The sequence below is a fragment of the Malurus melanocephalus genome, unplaced genomic scaffold, assembly GCF_030028575.1.
Source record: "Malurus melanocephalus ecotype Western Australia unplaced genomic scaffold, MMel_1.1 scaffold_528, whole genome shotgun sequence".
Lineage (NCBI taxonomy): Eukaryota > Metazoa > Chordata > Aves > Passeriformes > Maluridae > Malurus > Malurus melanocephalus.
Window position 1 is genome coordinate 171,436 of NW_026623760.1, and position 15,745 is coordinate 187,180.

The following is a 15,745-nucleotide window of genomic DNA, read 5'->3' on the forward strand; positions in this document are numbered from 1 at the left end:
AAAAAAAAAAAAAAAAAAGAAAAGCAAGGGGCAGATGTAAATTGTAATACTCTTACCTTAATCCAGTAAGGACAAGCATACCAAATTTTGATCTTTTCTCTCAAAAGAACCTCCATTTACTTTAACTCCCATTTTATAAGAGACTGGTTCCTAGATTACCACACCTTAAAATAAACGAATAATTTTGACCTTCAGACTCTCAATTCTGAATGCTTTTTAATTTTGGTAATGAGATTAATACCTTCTACTTGATATGTTTTCGTTTTCTAATACTTCTTTGGATAAAAAAGCACAATGAGTTATGGAATTGACAGGCAATCAACTTTAACACTTAGCACAATTTAATAACCTGAACTGATATCTCTGTGTGCTGTGTTGCCATTTCAAAAGATGTTTTCTTCCAGCCACAATTAATAGAACAAAACCTCATCTTGTTCAGAGATTCTTCTTGGAATACTGTAATTTTAAAATCTACTTAAAGGAGGAAAGTTTTTTGCCATATACGAGCTTCTTGGCCTTCCTTCTTCTTTAAGAACTAATTCCTGGATACTGGATAAGATGACTGAGTTAATATTTTCCATTTGAACTCGCAGAGTACTTTTGAAGGGGGCAGGCAATGCTCTGTTCATTTGCCAGCACTGACAGAGGTCTGCCAGTCAGTGATACCTTTTACAGCTAAATTTACTTGGGAGTGACAGAAGCAGGTGCACCTTGGCCTGCCAGACACTTGTGCATCCCCATCAGGCAGCCTACAGGTCAGCATCCAAAGTAGAAGAAGCCTGGGTCTGCAGAGCAGAGAGTGAGTGAGGCAAGCACAACCCAAACTGGGGGGCTTCTCTTCAAAGCCAGCTGGTCTGGCTTTATTCTACAGGAATTTTTTAACCTGCCAGTTTTATCAACAAAGCCCTCAGCAGGTGCTGACGGGTACAACTTCCTGGAGAAGCAGAAGAAGGGCACTGGTGAGTTTTAATATAAAAAGTTATTTTAAAAACTATTCTTATGTATTTGGTGTGTTCTGCTTGCCACAGCACTGGGTGATTCAGCTCTGGAATGATGGTTACTCTCACAAAGCTTTCTTCAAGAGAAAGAAAATAAGCTTTGTAGCATGGTTTGCATTTTACTTAACACAGTGCTTGATTTTACTTCTGTTGCCAAGAAAAGTTTTTTAAACTGACTGGATACTTATAGTCCATTTCTCTCAAACTCTTTCTATGATTCTGAATGAAAAGAACATAGAGGATTACATGCAGGAAGAGCAGAAGCCAGACACTGCTGGCTGAGGTTATATGCTGTGCCCCCCATCTGCCTCCTTTAAAATAAATGAGTTATCCTGGTGATTTTCAAATAAATATAAAGGATTTGTTGTTTGTAGACTGTTCACAGTATTTGGAACTTCAGAAGTCATTCTGAGCCTTAGAATTTCCTTCTGAACATCAGCTAAGTTTTCTTTGTAATAAATAAGGGAGGGAAATTTACAGTGTTTCGAACATTTTACATGGCAGTCAAAGGACTATCACACAAAACCATTGCCTTATACTAAAGTGAAAATGTGAACCGTAAATTACAGGCTACATGAGAGCACTGCTTGACATGATGCTTTTTATAGATATCATGAATTTATGTATTCCCTTGTTTTAAGACACAAATTATACCTGCRTGTGTATACTTTAATTTACATAAGAATTGGGAAACCAGATGATGGAGAAAAAAAGATTTYTTTTTTTAGAACAATAAGATTTCAATTAACGTGAAAATGCAGGATTGTGTGACCACAAGTTAAGATAAATATTTTGGAGGGGAGTAAAGCATTTTTATTATTGTTTCTATTTCAATAATTCATTCTTTTAATTGTGTTTCACAGTATTCATTACAAATTGTATGTTAAATTGAGAATATTTATTTAAGTGAGTAAACAGACAGAAAACTTAACCATATGAATCCTTTTCAGTAAACAGATTCCATACTCACAAGACATTGCACATCATAGAAGACACTAATGGGAGAGAAAAAAGAATCATGCATCGATATACTGTTAGATTATTTCTGTAACAGGTCTTCCCCAAATATCAAATTAAATGATATATCAGCAATGGATAGTCTAATATTATGCTCAATAACAATATCTTAATAATAATGTCCTTTGAAATATCCCAATCTTTGATTTCATTTCTGCTAGGCTGTGGTGTGGGACCCATATAGTTGACAGGAAAGTCCTACCTCAGCAGAGGTAGAGCAGGCATAACTTTAATCCATTTTCATCATTTTTGGAAACAGGAAGATTCAGAAGTAATTGTTTTTGTTTCTGGAATGTGCTATATTAAAATAATCACAGTTCTGTTTGCTGCAAAGATATCGTACTTTATGTGAGAATAAAAGTCCAAAAGGATAAAACATTACTAGTCAAAGTTTAGAGCAAATTTCTAAATATGAAAGATACTTTTTCAGATTAAGTCTGATACGCAGAACAAAAGAAAACCCCCCTAACCAGAGCTGCCTTTAAACTGGGCACTGTCTGTAAAACTCTGCTGTTTCTTGGGTAATACTTGTAATGTGTGCAAACCGAATCCCCTAAACAATCATTAAAACCAAGCACTGTTAAATCTGAAGTCAGTAAATAGTAATGGCAGTTCCTGAAGCTAACTAGACATTGTATGTGCCACACTAACCAAGAAAAACATACAGCCTGTGGTTTAGAGACCCTAGTTCTGTGCACTGTAAGTTCATCAGCTTTTATTGTATGGATTTTAAAGGCCCAAAACCAGCAATTAATATGACAAACTCCTGGATAATTTCATGAAACTCCAGTTAGGTTAGTCTGTATTCCACTGCACTGAGGGAAAAGACTGTTTTTTGACATGAAAGTTCATTATGAGATGTGTTACTTTTCTAGAAAAAGATTGTTTAATGTTTCAAAAGGTGGAGATTACTCACTAGATAATTTAGACAATTAAATTCAAATTAGTGACCTTTATTGGTCTGGTTTTTTTTGTCACCAACAGATTTCATCATATTAAGTAAAATTCTGAAATAGTTCTGTTCTTAATGAAATACTGACAGACTGAGAAATAGGAAAACCCTAATTGATGCACTGAAATTTTATAACTATTTCAGTTAAAAACAGAATCAACCCTAAAATTCCTGGTACATTCCCTTATTTTTGTATCAACTATTCCCCATTTGCTGAGAGCTCTGTTGTCTGTTTTGTAAACTATGGCAATTTATTCTTCAACTATCTTTTTATCTTTTTGTATTTTGAAAAGCTACAGTGTAGCTCAGCTTTCAACCACGTTTGTCTTTTCCAATAAATTCAAGCTTCAATGACAGGAAGATATCTATATTAGTTTTTCCATAGTGCATGTATACAAAAAATAGAATTTAACCACAAAGCTTTGGCAAAAATCTTAATTTAGGAGATCCACAATCTGGATTGTGTTCTTCAAAAGTTAATTCAAAGTTTTTCGTGTACTGTTACAGGTATTTTCAAAGCATCTCATGCCTTTCACTGGTAAAAACTGGACACTTTCCACCGAAACCAATGAAGTTGCATATACAAGTTAGATAAGAAGATGAGACTCATGATAAAAAATAAGNGGGGGGGGGAAGTAAAATTACTTTCTTTAATTACTGCTTCATATAAGAGTATTTTAAACATGAAAATTTTCCATTTTATGCTTCTATTATAAAGTGCATGTGCATGTATGTATATATGCATATGTGTATGTGTGTGTATACACATATGTGTATATAAAAGGTGTGGATGTAGGTGTATATATACATATACACATCCATATGAATGCATACACACATTTTATAATTATTTTCCTCTTGGTACAGTAAGCAGAATCTTATTCTAAAAAACACATATAACTTTTCTCATGGACATTCATTATTCAGTATTTTTGCTGAGAAATCAGTTCCTGGTCCGAGACAGTCACCATGTAAGTCAAAGGATCAGACCAGCATTAGGAGCAGTGAAGAACTCCCCTCTTTGCCAGTCTGCTGGCAACTCAGGGAGCCACTGCCTTGCCTGAGAGCTCCAGCAGCCCTGAGCTGCAAATGGATGGCAACTGCTCCCCACACCTGCACCCCACTGTGGCTCATTCCCAGGTGAAGACATCCCAAGCATTCACTCTCCGCACTTGCTTGGAGCTTCAACCTCCTATCCCATTTCAAAAATGCTTTTGCACGGTACATTCACCACAAATTAGGTAATGAGAACAGGTCTCAAAATATACCCCTTGGACAATACAACAATGGGGTTGTCTTCTCCAATTGAAATACTGACCATTTATTGTGCAGTCAGATAAGGGCTTTGTTCCTTTGAAAGCAACTAAGTATTACRAGGCAAGCTCTGAAAGCACCACTTAAGAAATCTTCAATAAAGAAAAAAGCACAATGCTTTCCGTGCATAACTCTAAAGGCACTGGATTCTAAATCAAGTTCAATAAATAAATTTTACAAAGAATAAACATCTAGATTTAAGTTAATGTACAGGAGTTTAGTGAAGCATGTAAAGTAACTGCACAGGAAATAATAATAAAAATAAGAAACTAATACACAGAATCAATGAAATAACATTACAGCTTTGTTCATAAATGTATCTATATAGCATTATTAATTCAATATACATACTTAAAAATTGTGCTTATAGCATATGAAATTCAATCCAATGTTAATGTAGCTGATGCACTGTATCCTAAAACATATAATCATCTGTCAGGGCAAAAAAAAATTAAAAGCTGAATAGTGTAAAACCCAGCTGCTAAGGATTAATCCTGCAAAAGAAACCTTTCTGTTTATGGGTCACTGAATTTTATCTTCAATTTTGGGTATTTTTTTAAYAAAAAACCCTCTCCCCCAATAATTTTCATTTCTCTCTACCTTCTTTTATTGCTATAGCAGCCATAATACAGAAATATACAAAACTGATGCTTCCTATAGTTTTTGTTATAAATACCTGCAGCAGTCATCCTTTTCCTTTACTTTTCAAAGTCCTGTATAACTGTATGCAAAGAGCCCTTTCCCTAGTATCAATACATATAAATTTCAAATTATTGTAGAAAGAATGCTTGGTAATAACAAATTATTATTATGTGTGATAATTATAAAAGAAGGGTATATTTACATTAACAAAAATAGAAGAGACTGTGAAACAATCTACTTTTATATCAGGAGCTTGTTCCTACCCTTGGAAAAATGCATCTTCCCATATACTTATGCGTCCTTGCACTAAATCAATTCATTAGCCATATAATACTCCACCTCAATCTCACTGAAATGAGATTTTGGGTTGTTTTCYTCTTCCACAGAAATACAAGGGAACTGGCTTCCACTTAGGGCAAAGAAACATTTSGTTCCTCTCTTCCTGGAAGAAACAGCTTTTAAATAGCTTCCAGACTGCTACGTTTAAATCTGCAAAAAGGATGGGCCAACTCCTCATTGAATCTTAGTTTAATCCAAAAATTCTTAACCTGTCTATCCCCACTAGCTACAGTCCTCTTGAATTATTTTTGCCCATACTCCTTTTATCTCATCTTCCCCTACATGAATAGGTAGGCTACAAAAAGAGCCTTTGGTTTCACTTAGGAGCTACAAAATTTCCTAACCCCCTTCCAAATATGTACCTATTCCTCAGCTCCTTCCCCTTCAGCTGAGCTACAACAAAGAAAAGGGTTGAGTCATGTCCAGACATAAAGAGGCTTTACAGCACAGACCTTCCAACTCCTGTAGATTTAAAACGCAAAGACAAATACCAGTGCTACCATATTTATTTGTTACTGAGAGTTTAAAACTAAAAAGGCAAGCAGTATATGAAGTCAGTTCAAGGAGTTCAATACATGCCCATACTTGAATTTTTTAACCAAAAAAACCCTGAAGTTTTTAGTTTTCCATTGCATGACAAAAATTATAATTTCCAATTGAAGGAAGTTCTTTGATTTAGTAATCAGGTTTCTTCTCCATTAGCCATGTCAGGGTAACGATCTTTAAAGTTATTGCTGAAATCAGAACTTGCTGGTCTGATTGGTGCAGGCTTGCAAGAATATCATAGACCAGAAACGGGAACTTAAATCTATCTGCATCATACAGGAACTGTACAAAGATGCTCAAACTAGATCATATGACAGTAAGAGCAACTTCAGATGAAATATATCCAAACCAAAGTACATATCCAAAGATGACTTGAGGCTTAGTTTCCTTTTAACCTCAATAATATAAACTTTTTTAAGTGCTTCCATGGGAAAACTTACAGCCAATGAYATCAGTGAGGAGGCTCATGGAAGTTTAAAGTAGATGAACATAAGTGGCACAATCACAACTAAAAGCTGACCCATCTATTGTGCAATTACATTCTATGGTCACAGAAGTTACAAGTTCTTCTTCACTTATCAAAAAGAGCTGTCAATTTTCAAAAGGCCTCTCTAAATCATCTAATAAAAATTTTATATATATATATATATATATATATKTWTTTTTTTTACAACAGAGATATTAGTATTACAGCAGCACTTAGAGGATATATTTATAGATCATCACTTGTGTTTGGAGCTGTTCTAATACAAAATAAAACCATGAATTTAGCACTGATAATTTGAAAACATCTAAAACCAGTGCATTTTGTCAAAATGTCCACAGAATAAACTATTAATTCTTGATATCTGCATGCAAGCATATCTTATAAAACTGTTTTAGACTAACATTTTCATTCCCYCATACTATGTCTTAATCTATTGCTATTGTATCTTATATTCAATTTATGCTGTAAATATCCCTGTTAGAACAACTCAGATCACTGATCATTAAATTTGTGCATTTACTCCAACTTTGGTTCCAGAGAATGGTATGAAACATGAAATAGAGGCAAATTGTCAGAGAAACAGCAAGAAGCTGCTTGCTTCTCTAAAACCTAGCTCCAAGCCTAATCTGGGAAACTCCTGAGAATTATTTTTAGAGAAAAAAAAAACCAAAAATTTTGAATACTGTAAGAGCTGCCTTTCATGTGCATCATTAGAATATGCATCTAAAGGCAGAATGAGAAACTATAGCGGCTTTCAGCAACAGGAGATGAAGTTGACCAACCTTTTTTTTCCCCTTAGAACATGTTTGATTTTGAATTTTGTTTGAATTGTGGCTAGGGATCCATCCAAAACAAACCTCTACTTTGCTTGGCCCTCAAAATTACCATGAATTTCATTGTCTACACAGATGCAGATACTGATCTAATTTGTAGCAGCTGCAGAATACTTAATTAAGCCTTTTCTGGCCATCTCTGGCTCTCTGCTTCTGTATCACATCAACACTCAGTGCAAGATAGACAAAAGCATGTCACACAATTAGCAAGGGGGTGCAATCATAATCTTTGTTTTGTGTTGTGCATTTTTGTCAAAATATCTGAAAATATCACGGTACTTTAGTGAGGAGATTCCATTTCTGGAAAAAAGAAGGAATGAACAACCTAAAAAAAATCTTTCCCCTGCTCTCCCCCAGTTTTTAGCAAAATGAAAGTGAATCACAGAGAGATTTTCCTTATTCAATGGTGGGTAATCACATGAACAAATAAATAAGGTAGCATGAATAGAAACGATGGTCCTTACTTAAATGTTAGTTCTGAAATAATTTCTGGGAGCCTTTCCTGAAGCTGGAGAAACTGTCCTAGCAGGGACTGCTTTAGAAATATGGAGCTAAGGGTGCAGAGGTTTAAGACTTCTAAAGCTGCATAAATTAACAATGAAATACAAAGTTATCTTCCTCTGTTTCACTTCCAGAAGCTCCGAGTGATAGCTCTTCTGTATTAGCAACTGAGTTGAATATTAAAAATACTGCATTTCTTGAGTGAAGGCTGTTTAATAATCTAGATAGACTTAAATCACAGATGTGATTAAAGTGCACTTTAACCATGCAATAAATTACACTTCCACCAAATGCCTTGCTTTTAAAAAACATCTGATGCTTCTGCATATGAAGATGCAGAATTTGCAGACTGATGAACAACAGTTCATGAAAATGACAACACTTCCAAAATTATTTTTCAAATGCATTCCTRTACTTAAACCCTATTAAGATAGGGAATTCATTCCAAAATTCGACTCTAAGCTCATATTTAATCTATTTTTGTATTTTTGCATAGGAAAAAGAAGCCCATTTAGCTTGAAATTTTACCTAATTATGAGAGACTGAGGAAGGAGTGTAGAATTGAAACTAGTTACTGAGCTTTCGAATTTCCTTGAGACAAAAGTTTTGCTTGCCAGTTTCTGACTAGCACTGAAAAACCTAAAAAACCTTGATGCATTTCTTTCAGGCAAGTCTAGACTCACATTTTCGGCATCCCTAAATCTCAACAGAGAGGTTAGTAGGTTAAATTCTTCCTTTGGTTACACTTAAGTAAGATCACACGCTACAAGAGCTAGACCCCTAAAATACATRCGTGTATATATAAAGGCTATACATTTGGTGGAACATTGTATCACGACAAGCACATTTGAATGACTTAGAGAGACAGTGGCTGGCACAGGAACTGGATTTAGAGCATACTCAAAGATTAATTTTAAAGCAAAAATAGGATCCGGGTGGCCAGTGACATAGGGCTGAGTTTCCATTTTAGTATCTCATCTCAGCCTGTCTGAGTACACTGAATTTCAACAGAATTCAGGAGACTTTGGACACATCACATAAGCTCCACCGCATCCATGTTCCGCACCAAGCATGGGATTCAGGATTTCTATAGCTGCCACCTTCCTTCAGATGCATTTAGAGTCTCAATTTGAAGAAAAATTTTAAAATATACACACCTTAAGTATTAATTATTTCTAAAATGCATGTGTGGCAAAAAAAAAGTGGCTCGCACTAGTCCCATATTTGATTCTAATATTAGTCTGTGTTSTCATTCACAAAGTAATAAATACTAATTTTACTTTCTTTAGGATTATTTTAGTAATGTCCAGTCCTTGAAAGAAAATGTATCTTTCTATGAAGAAGTTACCTCCTATCTCTAGTTTGCAAACAATTTTAAAAGAAATTACRGTTTAAAAAAAGTCTTGGATAAAAATAATCTTTGGGCAGCTGTTTATGAGGTATTTAAAGGATGATATCAACTTGCAAACTACAGTTTCAGAAACTGCCTTTGGTAACCATGAAGCACTTCAGATTAGTAGAATAGGATCAATTTAGCAAAACAAACAAGCCGCCTTTACGTTGTTGACTTAGCACATTTGGCAGCCTTTTTCCCTCTAAAATCAATCTCTTCCCTGCAAAGGCCCTTGAAAGTATCAGCAAGGGAGCATTAAAAATCTCTTTATTAATAAAAAAAAAAAAAAAAAATAAATAAATAAATAAAAGCGGAGTGGGGAGAGAGAAAAAATAGGGAATTGAAAAAAACAAGTTTCCAAAAGGCTGGAAATTAACAGATAATGCCCATTACTAGTCGACCTCCAAGCCCTCTATTCAACGTCACTGCAGGACTGTAACTCYGGCCTGCTGGACACCGATCTGTCCCTATCCCAAGACTGACATGTGCTGCAGGAGCTCCCTCAGCCCGGTACTATGTGTTTGGGCACTCCAGCCCTCTCTGAAGCTCCGGACCATGGCCCCGACCACCCACCACCCACCGCCCGCCTGGAGGGCAGCAGCCCCTGCTCCAGCCTGGCCCTGAGCAGGCACGACTGGCAATCCGGGTCCCGCTGGCACCAAAGGCTGCGCTTCGGCCTCCCGCAGTAGCGATACCCTCTTATTCCAGAGGTCGCAGCCGTGGGCACAGGCTCTGAACACGCTTCGGAGGGGCCCGATGGGGGAGTTCTGCGGGGGAGAGTGGGGCAGAGTTCTGCTTCCAGCCTCCCCCAGAGCCAGCCTTTGGTCAGGGCTTCCCAAAGCTTTGCTATTCCCGGTCGGTCCCGAGCTGCCACAGCTGAAGCACAACAGCCCTACCGTCGCCGGTACCACCCGCTCCAACGCCAGCCGGCGCCCGGCCGGCCTCACACCGCCCCCGCACCGCCCCAGCACCTTCCCGTCGCAACGGGGACAAGGAGAGAGCGGCGGCGGCGGCCGCAGCCTCGGCACCGCCGGCGTGACCCGCCACCCCCTGGCACTGGCTGCCCCGCCCGGCGCCGCCACACCCGCGCTGCCGGAGGAGACGGAGCCGGGCACCGGTGTCGTATCTGCTCCTGACGTGACTCACGACCACCGCACACGGACGGACACCCCAGACCCTAGCCAACGAGTCAATTAATAAATTATGAGAAGTCCGGGACAATGATGTGTGCAGGTGCGAGGGGCTGGGGCAGAGGCCACAAAGGTCGCCCCTCAAGACCAAGTCGTTGCAATGGGGACCCCCTCTCCACAGTAACAGGTGCAGACAAAAACGAATTTGGGGTAAAAAAAGTTCTGCTGCTGCTACCTGGTGTAGCCTTCCTAGAAGCAGACCCGAGAATACCTGCTGTTGGCACCACATATACCTGCCCTTTAAAGAAGGAAGAAATTAATATGCTGAGCTTTTCCACTTTATAATTCACCCTGGCCTATTAAACAAACATTATTAAACAACGAGATAGCTGTGTTTTCCAAAATGCATGTCAAAGTATAAATACTGACTAGAGGATGAGTACAGCCTGTGATCAATAGTTTTGTAATTTTATTGATAGTATAGCATCCCTAAGGTAGCATTTAGAAGGACTTTACAAAAGCTTCTGAAAACATCAAGCTACTTACAAGTGAGATATGCCTAAGTGCACATCAGTAAGGATTCATATTCTTTTATACCAATTGTTTCATTAATCTTCTTAATAATATGCTTTTAATAATATGCCACTTCTGTGCTTTTAAACATCCAAGGTGCCGAACAAGAATTGCAAACTGTGAAGTAACTACTATGGGAAAGATTAAGTAAAGCATTGGAGGCGGATGATTTTGACAATAAAGAGGGTGTATGTGGTGAGTATTTAATATTTATTACATTTAATATTTCTAAGTATTGTTTATTATTTTTAGATTTATGTTCAAAACAAAAACGGAAGAGCAAAACTCCACTGTGTTATATATTTACATGTACACCTGTGACAAAGGCTTTCTGTAATCCTTGTTTGATGTGTATAACACTATTTTAGTAATAGAATAACATCTTATTTAAATTAATATGTCAGCTGTGCCTACCTTGCAGATTTTTTTTGGCAATTAAATGATTTTGCAAAGAATCATGTACATGTCAACTCAATGCTGTGGTTTACAAAGCAATTAAATTGTGCTCCTGGAATATATACCCTATTATCTTTGAAATTATCTGAATTTATATCCTTTTGTTCATTATAAAAGCATATGGACTAAGGGAATATTCTGAATGAATGAAGATCAAATACAGTACTGTTGAATAATCTTGTGGGGTAGATTAATCTACAGCCTCGATTTCTCTCAGGGTGGGTTGCTGTGGCAACCGCCCCAGCTCACTTTAAAATAATTTTGTAAAGCTCACTTCAAGAGCCACACCCAGCGTGGGCCAAGTTTAAAAGCAGCCAGACATGGGAAGAAGAGTTATACTGTGTTGCTCTTACAAATAGGGAGGTGGTGGAAGAGAGCGAGGTGTGGAGTGGAATAGGGTTGAGCGGAACTTAAAACAGAAAATAGAAACCAAGCCAGCCCAGGGTTAAGATGCAAAGAAGGTTGATCATTTCATAGTAACCTCACTGCTTTTCAGTTTAAACACCACTAAAGGATGTAAGCTGGCAATCTCATTTCTCCTAAGGGAAAAACATGCTCTGCATTCACAGAAGAACAAAAATGGACTTTGATAATCATCTTCAAAGGAAATGTTACCTTGAGGTAATCATACTTTTAATGGAGAGAGATACTTGAATACACTCTTTAATAAACCTTTGGAGATCTGATTTTATAATTACTATATTTTGACTCATGTCTCATAGTTTAAAACATTACACGCCTCAGGTGGTAAATTGTGAAAAAAAAATATCAGCAAATCTACACATGGATTGTGGACAGCAGAAAAGTGTAGATTTGAGTCTTGTTCCAGAAATTTTAAAAGGTGCATTTGTGGAGAATTGATACAAGTACAGACACCAGAACAAAGGCTTTTTACTGATTGAAATTATTCCAGATTTTTTAATGTAATCCAAAGAGAGAAAAGAAAAATCCTAAACCTTTCAAATGATACTGCATAAATTCATGCCTTATCTAACCCTGAGATGAGTAACAAATCCTGATCCCTCCCATTATATCTATTTGTCCATCTAGCATCTGAATCCTGTTTTAAAAACCAAGATGTCCTTTACATGGATTTGATGACTTGTACTCGTGACAAAAACTTGGCATGGTTTTAAGGTGCTCCAGTATGTGAAGGTCACAACTATAAAAAGATTAGACCACAAGTGCCCACATGGAGGGGTAGTTGATGTTTTAAACTGCTGTATACTTCTATTTTCTGAAATACTTGCCTACTGTAATAATTACTTTCAAAATATGGCAGTGCTCCTGTTCTGTGTTGCCAGTTGAAGGACTAGAAACCAGAAAACTTACACATCCTGCACAAAATAAAGCAGATGAGAGTCATTTTCAATTAGAGCACTGAAGTGTGAAGTCTGAACATAGCTTTCTATTTTTGCCACTAAGAATAAACACACATTACTGGATAGCTGGGTGCTGTGCTGGGAGACCAAAATCTGCAGAAGAGGCATAGCAAGGGTATAACCCTGTGTAACTGTTCTGTATTTCTTTCCTGCTGTGCTTCACGCCAGACCTGAGGCTAAGAAAGTATTTCTTTCCCAATGTTCTTTGGGCTCTGCTGCCATTGCCGAACATATGTGCCTCTCACCATCGTGTATAATGTGCATGGCTTGTATCTGGCTGCCTAGTGGCTCTGGGCACATCAGTATCACTGTCATTATTGGTGTGGGTACATTTGTAGCATGTCATTGCCTGCCCATGGAGAGTTGTGCACTCTCACCCAGACAGACCAGGATGTGATGAGACCGGCAGTATTGTCTAGGGATTTGTGTTGAGAGCAATTGGGGGGTGCTTGTTAGAACGGCCCGAGCTTTGTTTTGCTCTGACCGTGCTTTGAGCATCTATGTTTTTAAAAGTACAGTTGAACTGAAAAGGTATTTATTCACTGTCAAATACTTTGTAAGTAGGTCAGTGGCCCAATGAGATGTTTCTAGGAGAAAAGACTGAGAGACCAAGGACTTGTATTAAAATAACCCAAATATATATTTATCACTGTGTTTGAATTCAGTCGTTTAGTTTTATCACGTGTGCTGTTCCTATTTCCAGTACATTAATTTATCACAAAAATAATTCTCTGTGCCTTTACAAATTCCCCTGCAGCTCCCAAAGGATCATAAAACTTGGCTATCTGCATAAAAATTAAAACAAGTATGTGCAAGGTCCAAATTTTTGCATATGCTTAATCCGAATTCAAACACCCATACGGTGCGGTCCTTTCAGTTCGTTTTTAGAAGTAATTGAACCTATCAAAGAAATAAAGCCCTGTCCACACACAGCGTGCTCTCAATGCTGCATTTCTGCGGGTAAGTCTGACACGAGATCGTCTCCGCCCGTGGCCGGGATGCGAGCGAGGGGGCGAGCGGGCCGGGCTACAGCCGCTGCTCTGCGCGGGACGTGCAGCCGGAGGAGTTGCGGAAGTTGGGCTGCTCAGCAGGCGCAGGGCTGGGGAGGGGGAGCCGGGTCAAGGTGCCAGGGGCTGGGCAGGAGGTCTCGTGGGGAGAGGGCAAGTGCCAGGGCACCGCAGCTCTGCTCCGCTGCGGAGGCGGCGCAGAGGTCGGCGGCCTCCGGGCTGCGCCGGCGGCCGCGGGCCGACTGCCCCCTCTCGGCGCCCGTCCCTTCCCGCCCTAGGCGAAGCCACCGTGGAGGTGCCGCTTCGGGGGTGCCGGTGGCGCGACACGCAGGGGCGTTCCGAATCCCTGGGCCCCGCAGGTTCCCGCGGGCGGACGGGCGGGCTTTGTCCCTGCTCCGCAGCGGGCCCTGCCCGCGCTGACCGGCCGCAGATGCGCTGCCGCGGGTGGTGTGCAACTCCCAGTCCCGCGGCCACCCGCACGCTGCGGTACCTTGCCAGGAGGGGGGAAACACGCACCGACTCGCCGCCTTGTCTTCGCTCTGCTTAATAAAGGATGTCATTAGGTTTCCGTGTGGCATATGCCATTACCCGCACCGTAAAACTAAAATTAGCAAAATGTCAGGAATGGAAAGATTGATTCACCCAAGATGCAATTATCATTTAAAAAGTGCTTGATTGAGGTGCTGATGCTCGGTGATTTATTCTGCATACCATATACATAATTAAAGTAGTGTAGTGGAGCAATTTATCAATCTAGTTTAGACTAGGGGCAAGGAGCTGCTGCTGCTGCTGCTGCTGCTGCTGCTCTATGTTTGTTTTATTAAAACGCTTTCGGGATCTGATCCCGCCCCCTTTTTGCAAGACTGAAACTGATTATTTCTCCAGTTCGGGAGGAGAGAGTCATTCATTTGGGATTGTGGGAGAGGGAGAGAAACAGAGACACGGAGAAAGAGAAGAAAAGGGAGGAAGAGAGAGCGAAGCAGAAAAGGACACCTCATCTATCAGGCGTGTAGTTTGAATCCCTTTTTCGCCTCCCCCTTCCCCTGCGCGATGTTACAAAGGCTGTGAGCTGTTCGCCTTTTCCCATTCGCCTGCTGTCACTTCCTTCTTGGACGATCTCAGGACGAGTCCGGTTACTTTTAATCCGACCAGCAGCTCAGCCACTTTCTCCTCCTCCACGCTGCACACACGCGCACACGCGCGCACACGCGCGCACACACACACCCCAGGCATCTACTGGCTGCTTATTGGATTGACTTTGAAGGTTGTGTGTGTGATTGAAGGCGGCTGCATGCAGAACCAGGTGGTGAATATTTAAGTCTGGAAGAAGTAAAGGGATTTTTTCTTTTTCCTATGAAAGGAAAATATCTGAAGGACTAGTCTCATCAACCAAACAGCTAACTGTTTATATTGTAAGTACATGTGAAATTCAGCATTTGAATAAAATACAGTGGGCATGGTACAAAAGCCCTAGGTACATTTACTATTGCATTTGAAGAATGTATAAGTCATTTTATGTGAACTGGGATTGAGGTTTCTTGTAGTTTTTTTAAGTGTGTGATTGGGCAGCTGCCTAGAAGTAACTTGTTAGACAAGTAACATAGTTAAATCTGTCTAGGAAGTTATTGCTGACTTGTCTCTATCAGTGTCATAAGTGTTTAAACTTTGATGAAGTTAGTTTTCATAATTTGTGTGCTTGATATTATGAAGTCTTGGAAGCTTATTTGATTTAAGTAGTTCACTAAAAGCTATGACCTTGTAGTGCTTGCACTTTGATTTATCAGACTAAGGAAGAATCCAGTTTCAGTGAAATGCTCTTAAACTTTGTTGTATCATTGGCTCTTCAGTTCCTGAGTTTAGGTAGTGCATGATTGTAAACGTTTAACTTTATGCATCTTTCATCTGAATACTTATATTGAGATGGAGAGACCCCTTGCATTAATGTGGAAATTTAAGTCATGGGCTGAAAACCTCTTCTGGAATAGTATGTTTTGGTCTTTACACAATACTGCGAGTAATTTTAATTTTTTGTAACACAAAGGAGTAGGGAACTAATCAGAATTACAGAACTAGCTGGTGTAGTTTCAGTACAATTACTTACAGGTGAAGACAAAATTTAAAACAAGAGACTTAGAAGACTGTTGTTGCATTTGTAATTATAATACTTGTATTTCC

General features: G+C 39.1%; 1 protein-coding gene across 10 annotated transcripts in view; it reads left to right on the forward strand.

Moving 5' to 3' along the window:
- The first annotated feature begins 14,494 nt into the window (after positions 1-14,494).
- Positions 14,495-15,745, forward strand: part of MEF2C (myocyte enhancer factor 2C) — a 124,201-nt gene continuing 122,950 nt past the window's right edge. For all 10 annotated transcript variants that reach the window (XM_057381779.1, XM_057381787.1, XM_057381784.1 and 7 more), the window contains exon 1: positions 14,495-14,982. The gene's annotated coding sequence lies outside the window, so the exon portion shown is untranslated. The remainder of the gene's footprint in view (positions 14,983-15,745) is intronic.